Below are 6,000 nucleotides of genomic sequence, written 5' to 3'. Positions count from 1 at the left end.
ACAGGTCTGACACCGTTCCACCTAGTTTATGGCAATGAAGCAGTTGTACCCATAGAAATTGGAGTACCATCAGTCAGAAGGACATTATATGATGAAGAAAACACAGAATGAATGTTGGCTGAGCTAGGTCTTATTAGTGAGACCCGGGACTGAACGGTGGCTCAGCTGGAGGCTTATCAACAGAGAATGAGACAAAACTATAACAGGAGAGTGATTCCTCGATTCTTTGGAGAGGGAGATCTGGTCTGGAAGCAAATCAAGTCGGTGGGGGACGTGACTAAGTTGGCACCTCAATGGGACGAGCCTTATAAAGTCATTAAAAAGTTAGCATCCGGAGCCTATTATTTACAAGATTAACGGGGCAAGAGGCTAGATCGACCCTGGAGCGCTAATTACCTGTGACCTTATCGAGTTTGAAGAGACAGGCCAAGAAGTGTAGGCCGAGTGATAAGCCGAGCTATCTCTTATCTCACAAACTGGGTTAGTAGACCGGGGAAAGGCAGATCGGAGGAAGCAGAAGATGTGAAAGCAGAAATTGTATGTCTTAATACTTTTTATGACAAAGCTAAGCAATTTTAATAAAAGCAAGCCTTGAAAGGCAAACAAAGAAACAGCAAAGTACTTTACAAGTAATTCTCAGGTCATTATGTACAAGAAGCTAAAAAATATCATTCAAAAGGAGCAAATATTTCATCCGGTATCTCTTTGAGGATTCGGTCATGGTCTAAGAACTCAGGAGGCGGAAGGGACTTTAAATAATCTTGCTCATGAAGTTGTCTCAGAGCCCCACTCGCCCCGTAGATAACAGACGTGGAAAAACGATGTCCCACCTGTGCACAAAATTCTGGAGAACGCAGATACTGAGCACAGTTTCGCAAGCAGCGATCGTTCTCTCCCTCTCTGTAAACAGTCAGAGCTGTTGATATGCCTTCTGTGGTGGCCCAAGCCTGAGCTAATTCATTCCGGGCAGTGGATAATTCTGTGGCTTGGGATGTAAGCTGGGTCTCTTGAGATTTCAAAAGGGCCTCCTGCGATTTTAACTTTTGGTCTTGATCCTTTGCCAGAGTTTCGGCAGCACGCAGCTTCTGAGACAATTGATCCATGGCTCGTTGGTGCTCTAAAGCTTGCTGATTCATACTCTGCTAGTGTACAAGGTCAACTTGACTTTGTTTTTCCTGAAGATCTCTAAGTTCATGGTTGGTACGGGCTAGGGATAATTACAGACTATTCTTCTTCTTGGTCAAATTTTTTATTTCGGCCTGCAAAGCATGGCTAGCTTGGGCAGGATCATTCAGTTGTAGTTCCAGTTCAGCAACATGATCTCGTAGCATCTTATTCTGATAATGAGTAGCATGGAAGGAATGGTTCACTACTAGAGATTCTGCACAAGCCTGGGACACACAGGAAGTATATGATAAGAATGGGAAAAGCAGCAGTTGGGAAATCTTTAAAAGTTACCTTGATATACAACTCTCCAAATTGGTCCATCTGGGCCGGGGAAGGCAGGGAGTTCATATGTTGCATGCTTTCTTCCCATAAAGTGGCTAGATGACATTTTATCTTGAGGGAGCTGGTGGGGACATTCGTTTGAGACCATAACTATTCCTCAGAAGGGAGAGTAGTACAATAATTATGATAAGTAAGCGAGGGTGGTCCTGAGGGACCCGCGGCTGAGCCTGGAGGAGCTGAGGGCTCAGTGGTTGGGCCAGAAGGAGCTGAAGACAGACCCTAAGGAGGTGCAGCAGGAATGGTAACTGAAGGCGTTCTGAGGGGCCAGCTTCACCTCCCTGAGCGTGCTGCGAGGTGAAAGGTTGAGCCAAGGGGGGCTCGGCTTGATTAGTGGATGAAGTAGGGGGATCAGTTACATGGCTCGGGATTGGAAGCGGAGCCACGCTGGGGGGTGAAGGGAAGGCAGCTGCAGCCGGAGAAGAAGGGATAGACGTGGGGCCTGAGTCGGACACCGAACGTGGGGTTTGGCGGCGGCGCCTCTGAGCCAATGGTTGATCGTCCGAGTCAGAATCATCGGACGGTGGCCAAGCCCTGCGTCTAGAAGAGGAGGGTGCCTCCTGGCTCAGGCGGTCATTTGTGGAACGAGCCCTGCGAGCTGCCTGAGAAGCCTCTCTGAAAGCGGGACTGGCAAAGGAAACGTTGTCCGTTCTTCCGCCAAGCCCCATAAGCCTTTCACCAAGACCAAGACCGGGGATGTAAGTGGCTCTGGGAGGATTCGCTGATTGGAGGGGTGTTAAAGTAGAAGGTCGAGCCGTACGGGGGGCCCGGGGGAGAGCAGGAGTGACTGGCCGTGGTGGACGCGCAGCTCGGGGACGAGCAGGGGCAGCCAGCCGAGGCAAACGTGCGGTACGGGTCCTAGAGGGGCGAGCCGAGGGAGCAGGCTGAGCTCCAGAAGACCCTCGCCGAGCAGGTCGGGGAGGAGGATTGGCCAGGGAAGCCCCACCGATTGAAGTCGAAGACGAATAGGGGATTGTTCTCCTCTGAAGGATAACTCGGCCACGCCTCATTATCTCCATATCGCTCAAAGGGAGAGGCTGAACCTCTGGAGCGTAGGTTAAGACTTCAGCTGCATCGGATAAAGTGTGAAATTACTTGCCACAGAAAAAATAAAGTATCCACGAAGTGAGAACAAAAAGGAAAGAGAGATTTACCCAGGGAATGAGGTGTTTCATAGGTCAGACAGCTCAGGCGAAAGTAGGACAACAGTTCCTCAGATAGTAAACGCGTTAAGTTCAGTTGCCAGCCGGACAGGCGAGATGAAGCTTCTAAATAAGAAGAGTCCAGGTGAAACTCTTCTAGTTCGGGAGGGGAAGGAAGTAATTGCTGCCATCACAGGGGCCACCCCACCTCGTGGGGAAAGGCAATGAAGAAAAATTTGTTCCTCCGGGTCGGAGCAGAAGGCGGCAGGGATGAGAAAAAAGTAGTTCGGATACGTGGCTGAAAACGAAATGTGCCCTCTTCCTGGCGCCGAAGGGTAAAGAAGCAGTGGAATAAGTAGGAGGACCAGGATATTTCACATACTTCGCATAGTATTACAAAGCCACAGAGGATCTTGATGGAGTTGGGCGTCAGTTGCCCCAGGGGAATTTGAAAGTAGCGGCATACGTCGGAAAAGAAAGGGTGGATAGGAAGACGAAGGCCCGCCACGAATTGCTCTTTAAAGAAGGTACTAGAGCCAACAGGGGGATTGAAGAATTGATATATTCCCGTGGGGATAATCACTTGCACATCATCCTCAACTTCATAGGTGTAGCGTAGGTCATCCCGGTCCAGTTCATCGAAGGTGGATGAGCCAGGATAGTACGCCGCCGCCAAAGAAAGAAGAAAGGAAGGAGAAGCCATGGGAAAAAGAAGCAAAAAGAAGAAAGATTGGGCGGAAAAAATATCAACCCAGGAGCAGGCAGATCGGAAGTAAGAAGAGGTTCACGTAAAAGGAAGAAGAAAAGGATACCAAACGTTGGAAGTCGAAAGCAAGGAGAATATTTATAGGCGCCTAGCCAAGGGGCAATTTCGTCAGATTATCATCCATAGGCGCAAAATAACGGGCGGGAACAATGAAAGTCATAGGATCTTCATCGGAAGTAACGCCCAAGGGCACATTCGGAAAATTATTGGCACGAAGTACGAAAAGGTGAATCTCGGAAAAAGATGCAAACAGTTTTAGAAAAGCGCCCACGCTTTACCGAGCTGAGCTTAATTCTCTTTAATTCCCAGGTCTTCGTCTATACAGACCTGGATCAGGAGGAACCCCGGTCTGTGCATAACTCTTAATTCTCGGGCTTCAGTTATCCAGGCCTATAATACAAACCTGTAAGAAAAGGCAAAAGACAGATCGAGGAGCAAGACCAAGGCCGGGGGTCAGTAGAGGACGAGAAAGGCAGGTTGGGGGAATAGAAGAAACCCTGATCGGGAGTAGATGGGACCTAAAATAGGTATCCAAATTACACGTAATGCCTTGGGACGTTTCAAATAGACTCAGAAGAGCAATATGCAGGAATGCCAACAATCGAACAACTCACTGTCAGATGATTAATATACTAAAAGAAAATTGAATGCCCGAGGTCCAGAGGTATCATGAGAGGGATAAACACGCTAAAGTGAAGACAATTCAACCAATAACTTGGAAGAGACTTGACTGATTACAGTTTTACATCAAAAGTGCAATACATATTGTCAATTCATGGATCTTCAACCGGAGGATTATCTTCAACAGGGCCAGCGGGGGGCTCAGGGGGGCAGGACGTAGAATCGGTCGGAGGCTCGGGAAGAAGGAAGAGGTCGTCATCATCTTTAAAAGAAGGGAATGACCCATCAGGAATCTCATCCATGATGCGACCTATATCTAGAAAATTTTCTGAAGGAGCAGCCTTAAGTAAATCCTGTTCGAGCATTTGGCAAGCTCCTCCACCCATGCCACAACATACCATGAAATTCATCAGATCTCCCATTTTCTTCATGAAGAAAGGGGAGGTAACATAAGCTTGTCTGTAGGCCCTCAAACGACCTATTTCACCTGTCTGATAGTCTTTCAACGTAGTCTCCGCCTTCTCCTTATCTACTGGGCCAGAGTCAAAGCTTGTCGATTCTGAGAAATGTTCTCTTGCGCTTCCAGAAGATCGGCTTGTATGGATTTAAGAGTTGCTTGGCTGGCCTCCCATTGGCTTTGGAGGGTTCTCTCTCGGTTGGCGCTGGAAGCCAATTGATTATGGGTTTCTGTTATAGCCTTCTGAAGATTCTCCTGAGTTGCCTGCAAGCTCGCCAACTGAGCATCCTTTTTATCTAGCTCAGCTGCTAGTGTTTGACGCTTCTCCACTTCAGAAGCCAATTCCGACTCCCTTGTTTGAAAAGCTGCTTCCAAGGTCCTTATCTTGTCAAAAGCCGCATGAGAAATATTGCGGGCAGATTCGGACTCTCCAATTAAGCGAAGATAATGCGCCAAATCTCCAGGAGTTGGGTTGAGTGGATCGCGGGGAGTTAGGGGCAGCTCTATTTCCTCAAGGCGAGCCTTCAACACTTCATTTTCTCTCTGCAAGCCACAGGCGTACTGAACGGCACTTAGGGGTTGGCGGAGCATGCCTGTGTTAGATATAAGAAGAAAGGTTATAAAGGACTACAGCAGAAGAACATAGAGGTAGAAAGACTTACAGCCACCATCTGACAAGTCGCTTGGTCTAGCCCCCCCCCCCCCATCGGAGGATTTTTTTTCCAAAACTTGCGATTACCAGAGCGCCAGGAGGCCGCTAAGTCTCCCTCTGACTCGATCAAAGCGGTAAGGGGAGGATCCCCTTCAGCAATTTCTGCGGCGGCCCCTGAGCCTGCGGAGGAAGGCACGCGCCAAAAATCAGTAAAGGAATATTTCTTGCGAGTTTTCCTCCGAGATCTAGAAGAAGACGCGAGAACGTCTAAGGGACGGGAGACAGATAGAGTTGCAGAGCTCCCGGGCTGGTCCCCTAAGGGTAAAGGTGGCTGACCAGGAGAAGAAGCTTGTGCTTGCAAAGAAGCCTGCTCAGGAGTTATATCTCGACCGGGAGCTAGGATTGATATGCGGGGCGACACGACAGGAACCTCAGGCCCCATAGTGCTCTCCCGGGCAGGAGAGGTAGCCTTGATTTCCAAAGAGCGGAGGGCAGCAGAAGAGCGACGGCTGGGAGGGATAGGTGGAGGTGACGCTTGAATAGCTGGAGTCACTCTCTTCCTTTTGCGTTGAAGTTTCAGGCGTCCGGCCTGTCGGGGGGATGCCACTTGTCTTTCCTCGACCTGCTCTTCAGCGGCCTCCCCGACCTGTTCTCCAGGGGCTTTCTCGATCTGCTCTGCAGTGGACAGATCGACCTGTTCCACAATGACCGGGTCTTCCGCTGGAGCCACATCCATGGGAAGGGCCGAAGAAGTTCCCTCCTGGGTCGTCGCCGACGGGATAGGTAGTGAAGCGGAAGGAGCGGATTATGAGGCAGAAGGGTCGGATTGGGAAGAAGCTGCCAAACCTTTTTTCAG

This window comes from Zingiber officinale, chromosome 11B (genome assembly GCF_018446385.1).
Source record: "Zingiber officinale cultivar Zhangliang chromosome 11B, Zo_v1.1, whole genome shotgun sequence".
Taxonomy (NCBI): Eukaryota; Viridiplantae; Streptophyta; class Magnoliopsida; order Zingiberales; family Zingiberaceae; genus Zingiber; species Zingiber officinale.
The sequence above is the reverse complement of the archived record's forward strand: the minus strand, read 5'-3'. Positions refer to the sequence as shown.